The sequence below is a fragment of the Scyliorhinus canicula genome, chromosome 7, assembly GCF_902713615.1.
Source record: "Scyliorhinus canicula chromosome 7, sScyCan1.1, whole genome shotgun sequence".
Taxonomy (NCBI): Eukaryota; Metazoa; Chordata; class Chondrichthyes; order Carcharhiniformes; family Scyliorhinidae; genus Scyliorhinus; species Scyliorhinus canicula.
In genome coordinates this window covers 64,227,927-64,252,204 of record NC_052152.1, presented here as the reverse complement: position 1 = coordinate 64,252,204, position 24,278 = coordinate 64,227,927, and positions in this window count along the sequence as shown.

Below are 24,278 nucleotides of genomic sequence, written 5' to 3'. Positions count from 1 at the left end.
TTTTTATTTGTATTGTTTATTTGATTTCTGAAAAGTCTCATCAACTACATTTAGATATTGATGTATTAACTATAATCCTCAAGTCCTTTATATATAAACACAAATTATTCTTATTCTTTACTTTGACTGCATTATTCATAAATTATCAACCGCCCTCAAATTTTCAGATTTTGACATTCATACATGAATTTTTAAAAACTTATATTATTATGAGAACAGGCACAGACTCTGCTATATTTATACTGTAACACACTTCCTAACTACAAATGTATTAGATTTACTCTAACTGCTACAATACGATCCATGCATACATTTCCCACAGAAATATAACTTCATTAATAGTAGATATTAAATTAGAAATAACTCACTCATGATTTTGAGAACAATGTTATGTTTTGAACTTGGGCTGATGGGGACCGAATTGAGGCAGCCTGAAATGGAAAGGTTTTTATTTATTTTAATTATATACTGCTGTGGTAATAAGGAGGGTTGTTTTAAACAAGGGCAATATACAAATTAATTACAATATAACACCTCACATATTTGTCTTACCAACTTAAAATCAAAATATTTCCATCAGGGTTTGGTGATTGGCAGGCATGGTGAATCTGGCGGGTAGCAAAAAGTTGGAAACGTGCCAGCATAAAATCACAATTACAATTCTGCCAAGGATTGGTTAATGGTGGGTTACTCTTCTCTGCCAGGTGGCACGAATGCCATTTGAATGCTTATTAAAACAGATACCCGCTGGCATCCTGTCAGGCCTGTCAATCATACCAGAGGGAAATCACATCAATGCCAAACCCAGTTGCTAATGAGTGGTAAGGTAAGGTAAATTAATGTAGGCCCAGATATCCATTGGCTGCTTTCCCATTTGAGGGAGAGAGCAGACTGGTTGCAATTTAACCTGAGGATCATCACACCTCAAGCAAGGGACAAGGTTGAGAAGACTGGGCCTTCATGAATAACCTCTGCTGGTACAGGTATTGAACCCATGCTGCTGGCCTTGCTCTGCATCATAACCAGCTGTCTAGCCAAGTGTGCTAAACCAGCCCCCAAAAGCAGTGCCCAGTTGAGTGCAATAACTTTCTGCCATAGTGCTGCACTGCTCCTGTTGCACTGCTCACCTCTCTGCCAGGGCATACCAGCTCCTGCTTCCATGTCCATGTCTTTATGGACTATACCGTGCTGCTGGACCCATGGACCCCCCTGTGAGACCAAATCAGGTCAGTATTATTCCTGGGTTTATGGAACATAGGAGTCTCCTTCCCCCTGGTGCCGCACTGCAGTGTCTATCTGGCTATCCGGACAGTCTTGGAGTTTGATACCCATTCAGTCACTCTAACAAAGGTCTGAGGTCTGACCATGGGTAAAGTGCAAGGTGAGGTGGGCAGGAGGGGAGAGGGGAGTGGGTGGCAATGTGGAAGGAGGACTGTATAAGGGGAGGGTAGGGCAAGAGCTCACGATGATACACAGATGGGCAAGAAGGTGGATTAAGGATGGCGAACAATGGAAGGCAGAGGGAAGACCCTGGGGAGGGAAGCGGGATCTGACAAGGCGACAAGAAAAACTCCCAAACAAGGGGTCAAAGGATTATCAAATTGTTTAATGGAAGTGGATCCATAAGACTCTAGACGCAGTGGTTAGAGGCCCAAATGGGCCATGGGTGTCTCACAGGTGATGGGCTCAGGGGCGAGGGTGGTTGAATTGAGAAACATACTTCCTCTTTAGGCTGCTAGCCCTTTCCCTCTGGGCTGCTGACATGCTGCATGATCTGCTGAAGACAGGTGGGCTGGTGCTGGACCAGTGTTTCACTGTGGTGCTGGGACTTTCAAATCTGTCAGCTGACAAATCAGCTGCTGGCCACCAGGGGATTCAGAGTGGAATTTGCTTGTGCATAATTAATGAAGTTCCAATTGCAGAATCTGTCACTGGATCCCCCCTTTCTCGCCTATTGGAAAGGCATCGCTGGAGCCACCCATCGTTGCTCTTAGTCTCAACATGGCAACACTTTAAAAAAATTCAACACAAATGAAAAAGGCAACATGGGCATAAAAAACACAAACTCGAAAAATGGGTATCTCACAGGCGAGATCTAATTTTCCGATTCTTTCTGCCCCTCTCCAGTGAGATAACGAAGTTCCCATCCAGGAAGGTTAAGAACATCATTTCAATCATTTAAAATATAATTAGAGGTTCCCCGCTATTTCATGCCCTCACATTTGGAATTCTCCCCTTGCCAACGTGACTTGATGCCGGAAGGGTTTACAACAGCTTTTAAAATGTGAAGCAGGCAAAGGGGACCTGCCTGGGCCACACAGGTCAGCATTACCCCTGAAATTGGACGGAAATTTCAATTTGGGTGGCACGGTGACATAGCATTGCTGCCTCCCAGCTCCAGGCACCAGGGTTCAATTCCGACCTTGGGTGACTGACTGTGTGGAGTTTGCACGTTCTCTCCATGTCTGCATTGATTTCATTCGGGTGCTCTGGTTTCCTCCCACAGTCCAAAGATGTGAAGGTTAGGTGGATTGGCCATGCTAAATTGCCCCTTAGTGCCCAAACGTTAGTTGGGGTTATGGGGTTACAGGGATAGGGTGGGGGAGTAGGTCTAGTTAGAGTGCTCTTTCAGAGGGTCGGTGCAGACTCAATGCTCAACTTACCAATTAGGTTGTTCTCAAGCCCTCCGCACCCCACCTTATATGGGCAGGACACCCCTGGGCCCCATACCTGGCATGGGTAAGATGCCACCTGGGCACCTTAGCATTGCCACCCTGGCAGTGCTACCTGGACACCTTGACAGTGCCAGGGTGGCACTGCCAGGTTGCCAGATTGGCAGTGCTACCATGCCTCGGTGGCATCAGGAGTGCCAGGGTACCACCCTGCCCAGAGCCTGACAACCTGGGGGCCCTCGATCACCTGGGAAACTGCCCCAAGTGCCAATGCGCATAGTCCAGGTTCGTGGTAAACCAGTGCTAAATGACACCCGCTCAGGGTCTCTGAGGGGAGGCCGTCAAGTCCTACACCTTGGGTAACTAAGGTATGAGCATATGGGATCTAGATCGGAATACCTCATGAGATTTCATGAGATCACGCGAGGCCTAACGAGCATCATAAATCTAATGAGAGGCCTCTTGCAAGATTTACCGGTCTCGCCGCATCCCAAGTCAGGCACAACGAGGCCATTAGATACCGCCCCAGTTCTTTCTAAAATTCTTTTATGGGATCTAGTTGCCCTTCAGAAGGTGGTGGTGAGTTGTCTTCTTGAACTATTGCTCTCCTTGAGGTGCAGAAATGGGACCGGTTTAGCACACTGGGCTAAATCGCTGGCTTTTAAAGCAGACCCAGGCAGGCCAGCAGTGCACGTTCAATTCCCGTACCAGCCTCCCCGAACAGGTGCCGGAATGTGGTGACTAGGGGCTTTTCACAGTAACTTTATTGAAGCCTACTCATGAGAATAAGCGATTTTAATTTTCATTTCAGATACACCCACTGTGCTGTTAGGGAGGGAGTTCCAGAAAGTTGCCCAAGCGACAGTGAAGGAACTGTGATGTATTTCCAAGTCAGGGTGGTGGGAGACTTGGAGGGGAACCACCAGGAGGTTTTCCTGGTTTTCCAGGTGCCTGCTGCTCTTGTCCTTCTAGATGGTAGTGGTCGTGGGTTTCGAAGGTGCTTGTGAATTACTGCAGTGCATCTTGTAGATGGTGTACACATGGCTGCCACTGTTCATCAATGTTAGAGGGTTTGAATGTTTGTGGAAAGGGTAGCAATCAAGCGGGCTGCTTTGTCCTGGATGGTGTCGAGCTTCTTGAGTGTTGTTGAAGCTGCATTCAGCCAATCAAGAAGAGAGTATTCCATTAAACTCCTGGCTTGTGTCTTGTAGATGGTGGACAGGCTTTGGGGGATCAGGAGGTGAGTTACTCACCATAGGATACCTAGCCTTTGACCTGCTCTAGAGCCATAGTATTAATTAGAATTAGAATTAGAACAGTACAGCACAGAACAGGCCCTTTGGCCCTCAATGTTGTGCCGAGCAAGGATCACCCAACTCAAGCCCACGTATCCACCCTATACCAGTAACCCAACAACCCCCATTAACATTATTTTTTAGGACACTAAGGGCAATTTAGCCTGGCCAATCCACCTAACCCGCACATCTTTGGACTGTGGGAGGAAACCGGAGCACACGGAGAAAACCCACGCACACACGGGGAGGACGTGCAGACTCCGCACAGACAGTGACCCAGCCGGGAATCGAACCGGGGACCCTGGAGCTGTGAAGCATTGATGCTAACCACCATGCTACCGTGCTGCCTTGTATATGTCTATTCCAGTTCAACTTATGATCAATGGTGACCCCGAGGATGTTGATTGTGGGGGATTCAACGATGGTAATGCCATTGAATGTCAAGGGTTAGTCATCGGATCCTCTCTTGTAGGAGATGGTCATTGCCTAGCACTTGTGTGCCATGAATGTAACTTCCCACTTGTCAGCCCAAGCCTGGATATTATCCAGGTCTTGCTGCATTTGGACATGGACTGCTTCATCATCTGAGGAGTCGCGAATGGTGCTGAACATTGTGCAGTCATCCACAAACATCCCCGCTTCTGACCTTATAATGGAAGGAAGGTCATTGATGAAACAGTAGAAGATGGTTGGACTGAGGACACTACCCTGAGGAACTCCTGCAGTCTTCTCCTGGAGCTGAGACGATTGACCTCCAACCACTACAACCATCTTCCTTTGTGCTAGGTATGACACCAACCAATGGAGACTTTTCCCCCTGATTTCTATTGATTCCAGTTTAGTTTGGTCTCCTTGATGCCATATTTGGTCAAATGCTGCCTTGATGTCAAGGGCAGTCACTCTCATCTCACCCATGGCATACAGCTCCACTGTCCATGTTTGACCTAAGGCTGTAATGAGGTCAGGACCCGAGTGACCCTGGTGGAACCTAAACTGAATATCCGTGAGCAGGTTATTGCGGAGTAAGTGCAGCTTGATATCACTATTGATGACTTCTTCCATCACTCTGCTGATGATGAAGAGTAGATTGATAGGGCGGTAATTGGCTGGGCCCGATTTGTCCTGTTTCTTCGGTACAGGACACAGTTTTCCACATTGCTGGGTAGATGCCAGTGTTGTAGCTGCACTGGAACAGCTTGGCTGGGGGTACGACAAATTCTGCAGCACGTCTTTAGTACAATTGCCGGAATATTGTCAGAATTAAAAAAGTTGTGCCTGAGAAATATGATGCCGTTGGCACTTCCTTCCACTATGAGGGCCTACCACCAATCCCCTGCCCCAGCCCAGCAGATCCTTGGGGAATAGGAGCTCCTACAATGTGGGGGGGGGGGCAAGCAATCATTAGCAGGGCAGCTGTATAATTGGAGCTGGCTAGTGTGGTACCGTCTGGTGAACTACTGGTACTGTATACGTGTTTGTTGTAAATAAAGTTACTTTCTCTTTGACCCTACAAACTCATGCTGGATTCTTTGTGGCCCTCCTCAAAACTTGACCATTTCGCAGTGGATGAAAGCCACTTCCTCCATATACTGTAACAAGATTAATCCATAGACAGGGCAGAATTCTCCACCTCGCACTGCCGTTAGCAGAGTTTCTGGTGAGATGGATCCGTTTCTGATGCTCTGGCCTCTTGCTAGTGTCGGGATCGAGGTTCGGGCTGGGCATCATATTCCTCTGGGTGGGCAGCATGGTGGTGCAAGTGATTAGCACAGTTGCTTCACGCCGCTGAGGTCCCAGGTTCGATCCCGGCTCTGGGTCACTGTCCGTGTGGAGTTGCACGTTCTCCCCATGCTTGCGTGGGTTTCGCCCCACAACCCAAAGATGTGCAGGGTAGGTGGATTGGCCACGTTAAATTGCCCCTCAATTGGAAAAAATGAATTGGATACTCTAAATGTACAAAAGAAAATATGCCTCTGGGCCAGGAATCACATGGGCGTGAATTACTACAGGCATGGACAAGCGTGGCCCGACTTTGTGACCTCATGGTGGACCAAGGAGGGTGTTTGTTGCCCCCAGGGCCCATCCGAGGGCCACCCTCTCCCCCGACACTGCAAGACCTTCACAAGTCAAGTCTGAGTGACATCTTTCAAACACACTCATCTGTCAACTTTGCTTCATTCAACTTCCTTCACCGTTGAGTAATTTTCGATGTGCTCTAACCGCAATGTTCATGAACATCTACCACTTCAAAAAAACGTAAACTCTGTCAATTTCCAGCTGATCACTTCAAAGTCACTTGAGTGTGAAGGGAGGTAATTTGAAAGCACTTAATATTGTTTGAAATAGGGCAGCACGGTGGCACAGTGGTTAGCATTGCTGCCTACGGCGCTGAGGACCCGGGTTCGAATCCCGGCTCTGGGTCACTGCCCGTGAGGAGTTTGCACATTCTCCCCGTGCCTGCGTGGGTTTCACCCCCACAACCCAAAAGATGTGCAGGATAGGTGGATTGGCCACGCTAAATTGCCTCTTAATTGGAAAAAAATAATTGGGTACTCTAAATTTATTTTTAAAAATATATATATTGTTTGAAGTGGTCCAGGACCTGTCAATCAAAGATGATATTTATAAACATTGCTGTTGGAGCACTTCAAAATTACCCAAGCATGAAGGAAGATGAATGGAGCAAAAATTACAGCTGTGAGTGTGTGGAAGCTGTCAATCACAGCCTAGTAAGGGAAATGAATGAATGGTTTGCAGCTCAACGATCTGAGGGGGTTTAAACACAGCTGACTGGTTTTGGATTTCCAGGAATTGACACGTGTGTGGTGACCTTTGTGAGGTTGACTTCAGGATGGAAAGCGTAGTGTTCACAAAGACACTTGAAGCTCGTTTCATGAACTAAACTAATTTTATTTACACTACTTGATTCAGAGTTCGACACTTATTCTTATGGTAAACAATAAATCACTACACTCACTAACACTATCTCTATATTCTAGCTATAATTATATTCTATCTTCTCTAGTTCTACAGTGCACTCTATTCCAGTCTCCTCTACCTCTACTCCACACTCTCCCAGAAGCCTAACAGTCAGTGACTTTTATAGTACTGTTCCTTAGTTCTATCTATTAGCTAGGGTTTTAACATAACATGAATTTTTAACATCCTGCACATTTGTATAATCTTACAATGCGGTGCTTCCTGTGTCTGAGCCAGCAGGTGTATTACATAGAACATAGAACATAGAACAGTACAGCACAGAACAGGCCCTTCGGCCCTCGATGTTGTGCCGAGCAATGATCACCCCACTTAAACCCACATACCCGTAACCCAACAATCCCCCCATTAACCTTACACTACGGGCAATTTAGCATGGCCAATCCACCTAACCCACACATCTTTGGACTGTGGGAGGAAACCGGAGCACCCGGAGGAAACCCACGCACACACGGGGAGGACGTGCAGACTCCACACAGACAGTGACCCAGCCGGGAATCGAACCTGGGACCCTGGAGCTGTGAAGCATTGATGCTAACCACCATGCTACCGTGAGGCATTACCCAAGTGAGTGTTACAACAGCAGTTATTTTCACTGCCTCTGTCTGAACTGCTCTCTAGCTTCCAGACAGTGGCCTCATTTCAGGGGGACTTCCTGACAGGGATCTATTTTCTGGCGGGGTCTTTACGTGGCTCTCTTTATCTTGTGCGTCTGTGCGGAAGTTTCCTTATTTAAGGGGTTTCTGGGGGTCTCTTTATTTAATGGGTCTGTGGGAGCCCTCTTACTTAGGGTGTCTCTGTGCGGATCTCAGTGGGGGGCAGGTGGGTGGGTCGGGTCACCCCTGTACTGGGGGGTGGGAACCTAGAAAATGGGGGTGGGGGTGGGCTGAATTGTGATGTGAGGGGGGGGGAGAGGCTAACCGCGGGATCTTGCTATGAGGTTGTTCACTCAGAATTGAGTTCCGACAGCGGGATTCCCTCAGGAATCCGTCGCAATCCTCGCCATGCATATATTTGCATGCCGAAGGATTGGGTATTGCTTCCTCATTTTTACTGCCAGCAATCATGTGAAACTTAGCTCTGGCAGGAGAACATAATCTCACAAAGGGGGAATTTCGCCCAGGGCATCACTCGAAAAACAATGCTCATCATTAACATTCGAAAGCATATTAATTTTCACAATACGGTAGAATTAAAAAGGCTGGAATCGAACCTGGGATTCTGGCACTATGAAGCAACAGTGCTAACTACTGTGCTGCCATGCAGCCCATGCTGGCCGTGTGCACCAAATTCAGATCAAGGTTCAATGTTGAAAAAGTATTATGTTCAAAAGCATAATTATTTTAGGTGTGGAGGCACAAGCTGCTGAGAAACATATCCTCAAAACAAATCTCTGTTCATATCACTAAATAATCCCTGGCAGCAATTTGGTTTGCTTTTCTTCATTGAGTGTTTGTGTTTTCACCTGAGTAACGATTGTGGTTTGATTTTCAATGTACTATTGACTTGTGTAGGAAGCCTGGTTTTATTGTGTGTCTTGACTTTACATCAAGCCTATGTGACCCTCTGCCTGGAATGAATAGATAGTGGCCCGCTCTTACAGTCAAAACAATGGAGTGAATTCTGACCCCACTTTAGCCGTCAGTGGGAATGGCAACACGGGTGCATGAGCCGGGGAACACAATTGTCATCGGCGAGATCCCATTTCATGATTTTCCATGCCCCTTGCCTGTGATGTAATGAGGTTCCCACCCAGGAAGGTTGGGAACCTCGGGTGGAATTCTCCGACGCCCAGCAGGGTTGGGGAATCGCCCAGGGCCTTCGTAAATCCCGCCCCCGCCGTGGCCGAAAATCTCCGCCACCCAGGAATCGGTGGGGGTGGGAATTGCACCCCACCGGTCGGCGGGCCCCCCGCGGCGATTCTCCGGCCCACGAAGGGCCGTAGTCCCGCTGCTGTCAGGCCTCTCCCGCCGACGTGGTTTAAACCACCTCTGTGCTGGCGGGAGCAGGCGGCGGGAGCGGGCCCCAGGGTCCTGGGGGGGTGGGGGTGTGTGGCACGGGGAGATCGGAACCCAGGGGAGTGCCCCCACGGTGGCCTGGCCCACGATCGGCGGGCGGGCCTGTGCCGTGGGGGCAATCTTTTTCTTCCGCCGCCACCACGGCCTCCACCATGGCAGAGGCAGAAGAGACCCCCTCCACCACGCGTGCGTCGGTGATGACGTCAGCGGCCACTGACATTCCGGCGCATGCGCAGACTCATGTGAAGGCCTTTCGGCCAGCCCTGACGCCAGTCAGCATGGCGCCAAAGGCCCTTGGCGGCAGTCGGCATAGCAGGAGCCACTCCAGCGTGGGTCTAGCCCCTAAAGGTGCGGAGAAGTCCGCACCTTTGGGGCAGCCCGATGCCGGAGTGGTTGGCGCAAGTCCGCTACGCCGGGACCCCCCGCCCCGCCGGGTAGGGAAGAATACCGCCCCTCATTTTAATTTGCAACGGATGAAATTTTCCACCAATGAGATTTGGCAATATTTTGCACCTGCGTCGCCGTTCTCGCTGACGGCCAATGCAGATCCAAATTCGCTCCTGTTTACTCTATTTTCTCTCTCTATATAGATGCTGCCAGACCCAATGAATTTTACTCATATTTCTGTTTTGTTTTATGCACATCAACAGCAAAATTTTGAAACTTAAGGAACTGCTGATGTCAGAAGTGCTCACCTTGTATGTGAGATGATCTTTGTGTAAGTGTCATTTGATTGGTGTCATACAAAGCACCAGGAAACATTCACTGCATTGATCTTAAACTGAGAACATCAGCAACCAATGCTACAAAATTAACTTTCATAATAACTTGACAGAAAACCTATTAAAAAGGATGATTATTTTTAATGACACACATATAATGTTACACCTTCAAGGCTTTGTGAAGCATTAGCATTGCTGATCTTTTTGAAATATTTCAAGCTTGAGACCTGATCTTCAACTCGGCGCACAGTCACCCAGCTCCTTTTGAAACCATTGGGCAGCATCAAACACTGATAGCAGGCTCCTGCACCCCAGGTAATGGCAGCATTAGTTGCCTACTTAAGGACATCAATTGAGCCATGGAGGAGAGCCCACTCAGTTCCTCGCTCATAAAACTAGGGTGGCAGGCCAGTAGTGAGCACATCCCGATGGCATGATGCCCATCTGCTTTCCTGTCTATGACTGGCCCAGATAATCCACCTCCATGTCTTCATGTGCCCCCCTGATGGCTCTAGGACATTATTAATATTGAGTTGAGCCATGCACTTCAGGAAGAATCTGGCAGTTACAATGCTCCATTAACATCTTAACATCTCTGGGTGGTTGAGCAGAAAAACTACAATCGCAGTTGGAAAGTGAAAAACTGAGGATGACGAATAATGCCCGAACCAGGGTCAGCTTACATGGAGCACTGGTCCAATATTCACTGTCCAGTTTTGCATATGCACAATGGCTATTGGGCGAAATATTGGGTGGTGGTCAGTAGCTATGAAATCAGGTGCAAACAGGCAGTCAACGTATTCAAGAAGGATGGTGGAACACATTAAGTCGCATAATGGTGACTCCACATTGGTAACAGTTGTTATTTTATTTATGCATACATTAAGAGCTAATACATGACAGCAATTTTCCAACAACAATTGAGAATTATGTTACCCCCTCATATTGGCCTTGTGTTAGGTGTGGACTGGTCCCCATTCTTTTCAATCACACAAATTGGTTAGGCCACAGCTAGTGTATCATGTGCAGTTCTGGAATCCACATTATAGGAGGGATGTGATTGCTTAGGAAAAGGTGCATATATGATTTGCCAAGATGTTGCCTGGGCTGGAAAGTTTTAGCTATGAAGAGAGATCGGATAGACTGGGGTTGTTTTCCTTGCAGCAGAGAGGACTGAGGTGGGACGTGATTGAGATGTACAAAATTATGAGGGACATAGAGGAGACAGGAAGAAACTTTCCCCTTTGGTGAAGGGATCAATGACCAGGAGCCATAGTTTCTAAACTATGGGGCAGGAGGTTCAGAGGTGTGTGGGAAAAATGTTTTCACCCAAAGGGTGATGGGAGTCTGGAACTCGCTGCCTGAAAGGGTGGTGCAAAAAGACAAGGACCTGCTTTCTCTCCCTCTCTAGAAACACTGATGTGGAGATGCCGGCGTTGGACTGGGGTGAGCACAGTAAGAAGTCTTACAACACCAGGTTAAAGTCCAACAGGTTTGTTTCAAACACGAGCTTTCGGAGCACGGCTCCTTCTTCAGGTGAATGGAAAGGCTTGTTCCAGAAATGTTTATATAGACACAGTCAGAGATGCCCCGGAATGCGAGCACCTGCAGGCAATCAAATCATCAAAGATGCAGAGAGAGAGGTAACTCCAGGTTAAAGAGGTGTGAATTGTCCCAAGCCAGTTCGACTCATTGATCGACAGTTCCACCGCGCCACAGCAAAAAACCGCACCGACCTCCTCAGAAGACAAACACGGGACACCACTGACAGAGTACCCTTCGTCGTCCAGTACTTTCCTGGGGCGGAGAAACTACGACATCTTCTTCGCAGCCTCCAACACATCATCAGCGAGGATGGACATCTTGCCAAGGTCATCCCCACACCCCCACTACTGGCCTTCAAACAACCGCGCAACCTCAAACAAACCATTGTTTGCAGCAAATTACCCAGCCTTCAGAACAGCAACCACAACACCACAAAACCCTGCCAGGGTAATCTCTGCAAGACATGCCAGATCATCGACATGGACACCACCATTACACGTGGAAACACCACCCACCAGGTACGCGGCGCATACTCGTGCGACTCGACCAATGTAGTCTACCTCATACGCTGCAGGAAAGGATGTCCCGAAGCGTGGTACATTGGCGAGACCATGCAGACACTGCGACAACGAATAAACGGGCATCGTGCGACTATCAACAGGCAGGACTGTTCCCTTCCAGTTGGGGAACACTTCAGCAGTCAAGGACATTCAGCCTCTGATCTCCGGGTCAGCATTCTACAAGGAGGCCTTCAGGAGACGCGACAACGCAAAATTGCTGAGCAAAAACTTATAGCTAAGTTCCGCACGCATGAATGCAGACTCAACCGGGATCTGGGATTCATGTCGCATTACATTCGGCCCCCACCAACAAGCCTGGACTTGCAGAGGCCTACCGACTGAACTGGCTTGGGACAATTCACACCTCTTTAACCTGGAGTTACCTCTCTCTCTGCATCTTTGATGATTTGATTGCCTGCAGGTGCTCGCATTCCGGGGCATCTCTGACTGTGTCTATATAAACATTTCTGGAACAAGCCTTTCCATTCACCTGAAGAAGGAGCCGTGCTCCGAAAGCTCGTGTTTGAAACAAACCTGTTGGACTTTAACCTGGTGTTGTAAGACTTCTTACTCTAGAAACACTGTGAGTGCTTTCTACCTGAAGCTGTAGAGAAACGGAATGAATGAATCTATAGGGGCAACATCTGTCACGTGAGAATACCTTTAAGAAATGTGTATTTATAAATGGGTGTGTATATAAGTATCTGTAGTGAGAGTACCTTTACGAAATGGGTGCTTATTACTGCAGTGATGTCAGAGGGCTGTCTGTCAGCGTTTTACTTTTGTTTTAGGCTGTTTGCTGCAGGGTGTGTTTTAGTTTCGTTTTCAGAGCTGGATAGCTGCAGTCACAGCGAGAAGGTATATTAGAGTCTCTCCCTGTAATCTAAAGACTGTAAATCGATCCTGGTGATTTAAAACTAATAACAGTAGTGACTTTAACCTGATGTGCTTTTGGCAAAAGGTGTTTTAAGTCTTATGGATGTTAAAAGGGAAGCTTAAAGGATTACTTAGAGTTGTATTCTTTGGGGTTGTATTTGAATTAATGGTTGCTAAGATGTTCACTGTATGTTTTAAAAAGGTTAACTTGAGTTCACAGAATAAACATTGTTTTGCTTTAAAAACTAAATTTCCATTTCTGCTGTACCACACCTGTAGAGTGTGCTCCCCATACCACACTCTATTAAAAGTTGTGGGTCAGGTGAACTCTATGATACATTTTGGGTTCTCTAAACCCTGGCCCATAACACCATCACAGACTGCAAACAAAGACAAGAGCGGCATGGAAGCACAATGGTTAGCGCTGTGCTTCACAGCGCCAGGGTCCCAGGTTTGATTCCGGGTTGGGTCACTGTTTGTGCGGAGTCTGCATGTTCTTCCCATTACTACATGGGTTTCCTGCGGGTGCTCTGTTTTCCTCCCACGGGACCTGATAGACATGCTTGTTGGGTGAATTGGGCATTCTGAATTCTCCCTCAGTGTACCCGAACAGGCACCTGAGTGTGGCGGCGAGGGGCTTTTCACAGTAACTTCATTGCAGTGACTACTTGTGGCAATAATAAAGATTATTAGATTATTCAAAGAATCTGCTCTCTCTCTCCAGAAAGGCTGTGAGTGCTTTATTTCTGAAACTATGAAGGACTGAATTAATCTACAGTAAAAGCCTCGAACTAAAAGCAACGTTTGAAGAGGAGTAAGTTGCTAAAGACCCACCATCTGAAACAAAGACTCATTTCCCTTTTACTGATGTTATTTTTATCCCATTCTTCCCCTCTGTGTTTGTCTGTCTTATGTATGCGTATGTGTGTGTGTGTGTGTGTGAAAAGGGTGGGGGCAAGTTAAAGCGGGGAATTAGATAATAGTTAACCAGTTGTATTTGCTGCATATTTCATTATAGTTCTTGTTATAAATAAAGAGTAATTGTGTTTAAACTTTGAAACCTGGTGGCTGTAATTATTAGGCAGCCAAAGGCCAAAGGCTTTGGATATTTTTTTAAAGAATTGTTGGTTAATTCACTTGTGTTGTGACTCCCGGCCAAGTGGAGCTGGAAATGACTGTGCACTAGCCCAGGGTGTCGCAATAGTATCCTATCAGGATAGGGTCACATGTTGGTGCACCCCCTTTGTGAACCAGAAGTGCCTGATTTATCTCTGTCCTGGTGCCATACAATCCAATAGCTGATGTGAAGTCCGGAAGCCAATTTTGGACAACAGATGTGCAGCCAGCATCTGTGTTATTTGTTTAATTAAAAACCAAGCATGCAGCTACCAGATGTGCCCTGTGATAATATTATTTTAAAGAGATAGATCACCTTATCTATCTTTTCTATAGAGCACCCTCCCAAGTGCTCTGGAGTGTTTTTGGTGAGTTCCTAACTTTGCCAGAGTATTGACATTGGCAGCATGCTAGCACAGTAGTTAGCACAATTGCTTCTCAACTCCAGGGTCCCAGGTTCAATTCCCAGCTTGGGTGACTGTGCAGAGTCTGCATGTTTTCCCCGTGTCTGCTTGGTTTACTCCGGGTGCTCCAATTTCCTCCCACCATCCAAAGATGTGCAGGTTAGGTGGATTGGCCACGCTAAATTGCCTGTCATGTCCAAAAATGTTCGGTGGGGTTACTGGATTATGGCGTTGGGGTGGCGGTGTGGGCTTCCGTGGGGTGATCTTTCCAAAGACCAATGCATACTAAATGGGCCAAATGGCCTCCTTCTGCACTATTAATTCTATGATTCTATGATTTGCATGAGGTGGGTGAGGGGGAGTGGTGGCAGAGGAATCGGTGACCTGTCCAAACAAAGGCTGTACTATGTTGGTGGAGTGGAGGAATGGTGGGGGGAGGGGGGGGGGGTTGTGGGCAGCAGTGATAGTCTGAATTTGCGGTATGACAGGGAGATGAAGCAGAGGTCACAGAAAGGGCAAACTCTATTTGATGCCCTCTGCCAAGTTAGAACCACATACATACAGGTTCCTTGACAGTGACAGGAGTTTGTCTGGCAAGCCAGCCAATGAACTCAGCATCATGATATGCTTGCCCATCAGTATTCTCCTTGATGCCACCCACTGAGTTCCTCATCTGAATCCTCTGCAGTAGGACTCATCTGTCACCTCACCCTCCAGTGAACTGACAAACAAACCATCCTTTAGCCTTAGTCAGGTGATGGTCCACCTGTGCCTGGAATACTCACCACATGTTCACCTGTACTAACCTCCAAAGTTAATGTAGTGCCAATATGTGAGATAGTGGCTGCAAGCTGCAAAAGAGATAGGTTATTGTGCGGGAAGGGGTAATAATAATAATCTTTATTGTCACAAGCAGGCTGACATTAACATTGCAATGAAGTTACTGTGAAAAACCTGCAGTCGCCACATTCCAGCGCCTGTTTGGGTACACGGAGAGAGAATTCAGAACATCCAAATTACCTAACAGCCTCTTTCACGATTTGTGGGAGGAAACCGGAGCACCCGGAGGAAACCCACGCAGACGCAGGGAGAACGGGCAGACGCTGCACAGACAGTGACCCAAGCTGGGAATTGAACCTGGGACCCTGGCTCTGTGAAGCGACAGTGCTAGCCACTGTGCTACAGCGCAGGTATGGGGTGAGAAGCAAGAACTCCATGGTCACATCATCAGCTGCTTGTTCATCCTGACAGACAGCAGGAAGCAGGATGAGGGTGAGCTGGGTGTTGAGAAGGATCATAAGGCTAGAGCACCCCATCTTCCTCAATGTTCTCAGCAATATTGGATGCCACAGACTCTATTGCAGTCAAACCCATGGTATTGAAAATCATCTAACCCATCTGGTTCAGGGCTTGCAAGCATCCTTGATGCCTTGATCCCTGCTGTTTCTGTTCTTCTTTCCATAGTTGGCATCATCCTGAAAAAGAGAGGAAAGCATGTCAGTAATTATGTGGCATTGTGTGGCTGGGTAAGGTGCCTCCCATTGTTGAATGTGAATGTATGTGGAAGCAACGGTGAGAGTGTGTGTGCAGAGGGTACGGTGTTTGTGGGTAGAGGTTGGTAGGAATGCCAGGATGAGATATAACGTTCAGCATGAATTTCGGGGATTGGCTCATTGAATAGCATGATAAATTGGTGATCTGGTGGATAGGAGAAGTTATAGGTAATTGCTTCCACTGACCTGGGGCATATGTATGAGTTCTGTAGAGTTCTTCCGGTACTGCTGCCAGCTCCTTGGAACCTGATCCCCTGCTTTCATTCTCTTCTGAGGGTTGTCCTTGTGGGCCATATGCACCACAAATGCCTCCAACACCACGATGAATGTACCCTGCTGTTCAGTTTGCAATAATTTACATTGCAGAAATAGTTTTGTGCAATATTTTTGTGCAGCTTTTCTTGAAGGTATAACTCACCTTAAAGAATATCAGGCAGCTGTGTCATGTAGTCTGGTCAATGCTACCAGGCCTTCCCGCTCTGAGCAGGCAGTGTTCAGAAGCATAAAGCAGCACCGGGGTGGCTCAGGCCAATGCCACAATTATTCTGGTGAGGCAGGTTACACAAAATTTGCATCTTACGCACCTTGAACTGAACAGGTGAAGGCAGGTCACTATTTGTGACATCACCATGCTCAAGAAAAGGAGCTTACCAGTTTCTGGCCCCTCTTCCACTGACTGCCCTCTCATACTGCACTAATTGTCAGTTATCCACATGTTAGCCGAGATACTGAATATTGGCCTACTAGTGAACTGTGGGGGAATATTGTCTTATGTAATGAGTCAAACACCTCCTATAGTCTGCTGTCATGGACACCAAAACAATCTTTAGGCTCAATATGAACATTTTTCACACATCCGCATGGCACTGTCTCCAGAAATTGGCACTTTTTGCATCAGCTCTCTAATTAGCTTGCACCGTGGTATTCATTGCTATTTCACCTTAACCAGTTTTCACTCGGTGAATTACCTTGGGCAGCACCATCTAATTCACAATTTAAGTGACATTCATGCCAAGTCATGTGTTGGAGATGGCAGGATAAGTGCAAGCAATAATGCATTGGCTTCATCGGTTCGTGTGGCCCATTCAACTGAGTGTTCTTGCTGTACTAGAAAAAGGAAAGGACAAAGATTAGGATGCAGTTGTGAAGTTAAGCACTCACAGATCAGTGGGGATGCAAAGCCACCACTAGGCTTCATTGTTCAGAAGTTAGTGAGTGTATGCCTGAAACTCACAAAGAGAAGAGAAAGAAAAAATGTCAACAAATCCTCTGGTCATGTCATTTGATTGCTGACTGCTGTGCATCTTCCTGTGAGGCCAATTGCAATCATTTTCTTCGGCCTCCGTTCTTGCAGTGTGACGGAACCTTTTCCTGTGCTGCTTGTTCATCTCCTGGGTGTGTGCCAGTTTCTCTTTCAAGAAGAGTGTAACTGTTTTCATATGTGTTCAGGGCAATGTTTTTCAGCCTTGCATAAGAACAGGAAGAATAGGTTCAGTATGGAAAGAGAGGTAGTGTTTGATGGTGTGAATGTAAATAGAAAGGAAGTTTAGTGAAGCCTTTCTCCTGATGTGCGGGCAGCCATGCTAAGTGGGAACGAGAAGGACTGGTGGTGTTAAGGCAAAGGCAGGATCCTCAGGTCTGTGTGGAAAGTATGGGGAGTCCTACCACAGCATTCCTGGTGAACTCATTAAACTTCTTTCTGCACTGTCGCCTGATCCTGGAGATAATGTTTATCACATTTATGGTCGTGCCCCCTCTTCACGGTCACTCACCAGATTGCCTCAATTATGCCAACCATCCAAGAGGAAGAGGACCTCCTTTATAATCTGAACTTGCTCCAGAAACACCGCCTGACTGTATCGCAAAATTTTGCCACACAACTAGAATTATTCTTGCCCACAGACATCTCTGTGCAGTTTAACAGTATTGAGTCCCTGTTCTATCCACCTTCTATTATGTTGCTGCAGGACCTTGAGAACCTAATTAATAAACTGCCATGGGGAATGTGTTTAATGTTTGCTACTTGTTTCAACCATGCAGATGAGGAACTATCCATAAACTTGAATGGCTTACCTTGCCACCCTTACAGGCCACCGCTGCCCTTGCCCCACTCACCTCTCAGTTTCCTAAGTACATGTCAAACCAAGGCCATATTCACTTGGTAAAATGGGTGTAAGATATCCAGCAATGCTACTTGTAGAATGGGAGAGAGTTATCCCACTATCTTTACCAACATTTATCCCTCAACCAGGCTACCAAAAAAGTAATCTGAGTCAGGATTGTCTATCGTGAGCCCGCCCCGCTACCATTGCTAGCGAGGATGGAAAATTTGGCGCTCAGCCAAATCTCCCATTCACTGCAGTGGGACCGGAGAATCGCATTGCCATGAATGGACAGAGAATTCCGCCCTAATTGATATGTGGGATCTTGCTGTGCATACTTACCAGTGTCATTTTAATTGTCAGGAAGTGGGGATGACTGGCAAAGCCAGCATTTATTGCCTATCCTTAGTTGCTTCAGAGAAACTAATGGTGGGCTTTCTTCCCAAACCACTGAAGTCCATGTTGTAATGATACTCCCACAATGCGGTTAGAACATAGAACATAGAACGATACAGCGCAGTACAGGCCCTTCGGCCCTCGATGTTGCACTGACATGGAAAAAAGCTAAAGGCCATCTAACCTACATTATGCCCTTATCATCCATATGCTTATCCAATAAACTTTTAAAGGCCCTCAATGTTGGCGAGTTCACTACTGTTGCAGGTAGGGCATTCCACGGCCTCACCACTCTTTGCGTAAAAAACCCACCTCTGACCTCTGTCCTTTATCTATTACCCCTCAATTTAAGGCTATGTCCCCTCGTGCTAGCCACCTCCATCCGCGGGAGAAGGCTCTCGCTGTCCACCCTATCTAACCCTCTGATCATTTTGTATGCCTCTATTAAGTCACCTCTTAACCACCTTCTCTCTAACGAAAACAACCTCAAGTCCATCAGCCTTTCCTCATAAGATTTTCCCTCCATACCAGGCAACATCCTGGTAAATCTCCTCTGCACCCGTTCCAAAGCTTCCACGTCCTTCCTATAATGAGGCGACCAGAACTGTACGCAATACTCCAAATGCGGCCGTACTAGAGTTTTGTACAACTGCAACAGATAGGCAGTTCCAAGATTTTGGCTCAGCATCTATCAAAGATCAGCAGTTTGTGTCTAGATAAAGCTGGAGTGTGACTCAGAAAATAATCTGGAAGTGAGGGTGCGCTTACTCTTGATGGTAACATTTTGGGGATGTGGTACCAGAGAAGGCATGGTGAGTTGTCGCAGCGCAGCGGCTTTGGTGAGTCAGGATGGGAGACACTAAATGCAGAATATTCCATCTCTGAACTGCAGCTCCCATTGAGTTTCTGATCAATGGAACGTGGTGCTAGCAATCTCATTAAATGTAAATTAAATGGAAGTAGTTTGGCACTCCCTTGTTGGAAATGGTTTTTGTTTGTCACTTGTGTGATTTGAATGTCACTTATCAACTCAAGACTGGATATTGCCCATCTCTAGCTGCATGTGGGTAGGAATGTTTCATTATGAGGAATCGCAAATGGAACTGTGCAGTCATCAGAGACCAGTTTCATTTCTGTCCAGTGCCCAGTGAAATAGCTGAAGATAAATAGGACAATAGGAAAATAGTTGTGGCATTTGAAAATTAATTAATTGCTTGTGAAGTATTTTGGGTACCATGCAGACTGGAAATATGTTATCCAAGTCTAAACGTTTTCTTATTAAACACATTAAGGTGAAAACTCCACAGTCCCTCCAGCAAACTGCGTAAACTTCAGCAGGGGTGCATGGAGCAGCCTAAAATTATGCCAGGATCTGGTCATTAAAAGAATGTAGTCAAAGTACCAGGGGCTGGTTTAGCTCACTGGGCTAAATCGCTGGCTTTTAAAGCAGACCAAGCAGGCCAGCAGTACGGTTCGATTCCCATGCCAGCCTCCCCAGACAGGCGCGGAATGTAGAGACTAGGGGCTTTTCACAGTAACTTAATTGAAGCCTACTCTTGACAATAAGCGAATTTCATTTCATTTCATTTTTCAGAGAGTTCCAATGCGGAATTATCATAGAATGTACAATGCAGAAGGAGACCATTTGGCCTATTGAGTCACATTGCCCCTTGGAAAGAATACCCTAGTTAAGCCTCCACCCTATTGTGATTCAGCAGTTTGGATCAGAAATTGGCTAGCTGGAAGAAGACAAAGGGTGGTGGTTGATGGGAAATGTTCAGACTGGAGTCCAGTTACTAGTGGTGTACCACAAGGATCTGTTTTAGGGCCACTGCTGTTTGTCATTTTTATAAATGACCTGGAGGAGGGCGTAGAAGGGTGGGTGAGTAAATTTGCAGATTACACTAAAGCCGGTGGAGTTGTGGACAGTGCGGAAGGATGTTACAAGTTACAGAGGGACAGAGATAAGCTGCAGCGCTGGGCTGAGAGGTGGCAAATGGAGTTTAATGTAGAAAGGTGTGTGGTGATTCATTTTGGAGGAATAACAGGAAGACAGAGTACTGAGCTAATGGTAAGATTCTTGGTAGTATGGATGAGCAGAGAGATCTCGGTGTCCATGTCCATAGATCCCTGAAAGTTACCACCCAGGTTGAGAGGGTTGTTAAGAAGGCGTACGGTGTGTTAGCTTTTATTGGTAGAGGGATTGATTTTCGGAGCCATGAGGTCATGTTGCAGCTGTACAAAACTCTGGTGCGGCCACATTTGGAGTATTGCGTGCAATTCTGGTCGCCGCATTATAGGAAGGATGTGGAAGCATTGGAAAGGGTGCAGAGGAGATTTACCAGAATGTTGCCTGGTAAGGAGGGAAGATCTTATGAGGGAAGGCTGAGAGACTTGAGGCTGTTTTCGTTAGAGAGAAGAAGGTTAAGAGGTGACTTAATTAAGGCATACAAGATGATCAGAGGATTAGATAGGGTTGACAGTGAGAGCCTTTTTCCTTGGATGGTGATGTGATGTCTGGCACGAGGGGACATAGCTTTAAATTGAGGGGAGATAGATATAGGACAGATGTCAGAGGTAGGTTCTTTACTCAGAGAGTAGTAAGGGCGTGGAATGCCCTGCCTGCAACAGTAGTGAACTCGCCAACACTAAGGGCATTAAAATGGTCATTGGATAGACATATGGACGATAAGGGAATAGTGTAGATGGGCTTTAGAGTGGTTTCACAGGTTAGCGCAACATCGAAGGCCGAAGGGCCTGTACTGCGCTGTAATATTCTATGTTCTATGTTCTATGTCTGTCACACAGTAACCTCACCTGAATCTTTGGACACTAAGGGACAATTTAGCATGGTCAATCGACCTAACCTGCACATCATTGGACTGTGGGAGGAAACCGGTGGACCTGGAGGAAACCTACGCAGACACGGGAAGGAAACCCATGCAAACTCCACACAGACAGTCACCCAAGGCTGGAAGTGAACTCGGGTTCCTGGAGGTGTGAGGAAGAAGCACCACTGTGTTACCGTGTCGCCCACGACAATTAGGGCCCACCGTACTCCCTGATGGTTCACCCTGGGATTGGGACACTGCATTCCTGTATAAAAGGGACATTGATATTGTTTGCAAGCGTTGCATTGAGACAAGATTACAGTTTTGTTTTCTGAGAAAGGCTTTTGAGTCAAACCCCCCAGACCAGGCACAGTTTACCATATGTTACAAGGAAGGATAATAGGAATGGTTTACATTTGTAGATGGCCTTTCACAACCTTTACAGCCAATGAAGTACTTTTAAAGTGTAATCAATGTTGTAATTTAAGAAACATAACAGCCAATTTATGCACAGCAAGCTCTCACAAATAAAAATATGATAATCTGTTTCAGTGATGTTGATTGAGTGATAAATATGGGCCAGGAATCAGAACTAACTCCCATGCAGCCACTGGCAAAAAGCACTCATTGAAGATGGGCCCCAAGAGGCCTGGATACCATGTTAATGTCATATAAGAATATAAGATCTTCTTGGGGGAAAATCTAGAACTAACACTATATAAAAATAAGGGCTTGCCATTTAAGACAGATGAAGAAATGTATTTTCTCTCTGAGGCTTGTGAGACTTTGGGATTCTCTTCCTGAAAATGTGATTGAGGCAGAGTCTTTGAATATCTTGGTAAGCACTGGGGTGAAAGGTTACCGGGAGTACGCAGGAATGTGAATTTGTGATTAATATTCAATCAGGCATGATCTTATTGAATGGCTCAGCAGACTCGAGGAGCCCAGTCGCCTACACCTGCTTTTAATTTGTATGTTTGTATGTTGAAAATATACACACTCTCTTCACTCCCTGCCATTGATTCAGCATTTATAAAAGCTCATCAGCGATCAGTACTGATCTGACATCAAATGTGTAATATGGAATTAGTATTGATCGCAGATCATTGCAGCACATGCAGCTTGCTTGTGGAAGCGATCATTCATGTTTGGAAATGATCATTAGACATTAAAATGACCCAGGTGGATACAGGTGTCACCTCCTACACATTATGATGGGAAAAATAACAAATCCTATTGCTTATTTTAGAAATTTCACCCAAGAACTTACCTCACCCATTACATTTCAGTTCACAGGTGACTCCTTCATTCTGATCATTCTGTACCTCTGCTGTGTCGACTCCACTAGGGTGACCAGCTCTGGGGGCTTGCGGTAAAGCAAAGTGCTGAGGTGACCATTCTGCCGTTGCACCACTCTCACACTCCTCAACCGCAAGCCCACTACCGCAAGGCCAAGGATAACCTCACGATGCTCCACTTCTCCAGCTTCCACCCAAAACACATTAAAGAAGCCATCCCCTATGGACAAGCCCTCCATATACACAGGATCTGCTAAGACGAGGAGGAGCGTAACAGACATCTGCAGACGCTGAAAGATGCCCTTGTATGAACGGGATATGGCGCTCGACTCATCGATCGACAGTTCCAACGTGTCACAGCAAAAAGCCGCACCAACCTCCTCAGAAGACAAACATGGGACACAACCGACAGAGTACCCTTCGTCGTCCAGTACTTCCCTGGAGCAGAGAAACTATGACATCTTCTTCACAGCCTTCAATATGCCATCGATGAAGATGAACATCTTGCTAAGGTCATCCCCACACCCCCACTACTTGCCTTCAAATAACCGCGCAACCTCAAACAAACCATTGTTTGCAGCAAACTACCCAGCCTTCAGAACAGCGACCACGACACCACACAACCCTGCCATGGCAACCTCTGCAAGACGTGCCAGATCATCAACATGGGTGCCACCATTACACGCGAGAACACCATCCACCAGATACGCGGACATACGGGGGTGTTGGGGTGGGCCCACAGACTGGGATGGGGGTTGGCATACTGTCTCATGTATGTATATTTCTGGCTGGCCTGAGGGGGAGGGGAATGTTAATGGCTATGAGAGCTGAGTGCTCGGTATTAAGATGTGGGGTGTGGTTTCAGGGAAGATTTGAAGGGGTGGAGGAGAGGGGCAGGGGTACCACACAATAATGCTTTTTAGTCATTCATTGGGCAGCATGTTGTTTCTTTAAATCTTTTAAAATTCACATTATATTCTTATGGGCCAGAGTTTAGAAAACACCAGAGTATATCATGGAGTTCACCGGACCCACAACTTTTAATAGATTTTGGTTATGGGGAGCTCAAGGGCCCACTTTACAGGTATGATGCAACAGAGATTTAAAGTATTTTTAAACAAAAACAATGTTTATGCTATGAATCCAGTTAACATTTTATAAACACACGGTAAGCTTCTTATCAACTACCAACACTGATAATCCCCACAGATACAATACTCTATAGGTAACCCGTAATAACTTTCCTAGCAACATCCATCAGTCAAATACCCTTTTTAACAAAGACAGCAGGTTTAAATTATCTACAGAAAGCACTTTTAAATTATCAAGTGAGCTGAAGACATTCTTTAGATTGCAGAGAGAGAGATCAATACACCTCCTTGCTTGAATGCAGCTCCCAACTACCTAAAATGAAAATAAAACACAAAGCAGCTTCCAGCTGAAAACAAAAGTAAAAGACAGAATCACATTCCAGCTCCACTCACACAATGATATCACTGCAGCCATTTGATAAAACACACTTTTCTTAAAGGGACTCTCACATGACAATATTTTTACCTTTTTCTGATCTTTCCCTTTCAGACATAAACCTTGCTGAGGTGTTGGGTGTTCCTGGGCAGTATCACAGCCTAGATGTTAGAGAGGACCTTGCCCTCAGTCATGGTGGCCTCTCCAAGCTGAGCTCCTTGTCATTGCCGATGGAGAGGTGTAGGTGCTGGAGGCTGTGGCATACTGGTATTGTCATGGGACGGGTGTCCCAGGGTATTACTCTGGGGACCCGATTTGGAATCTCACCACGGCAAATGGTAGAAATTGAATCCGATAAATATGTTGAAGTCTAATGATGACCATGAAACCATTGTCAATTCTCGCAAAATAAAACCCCAGCTGGTT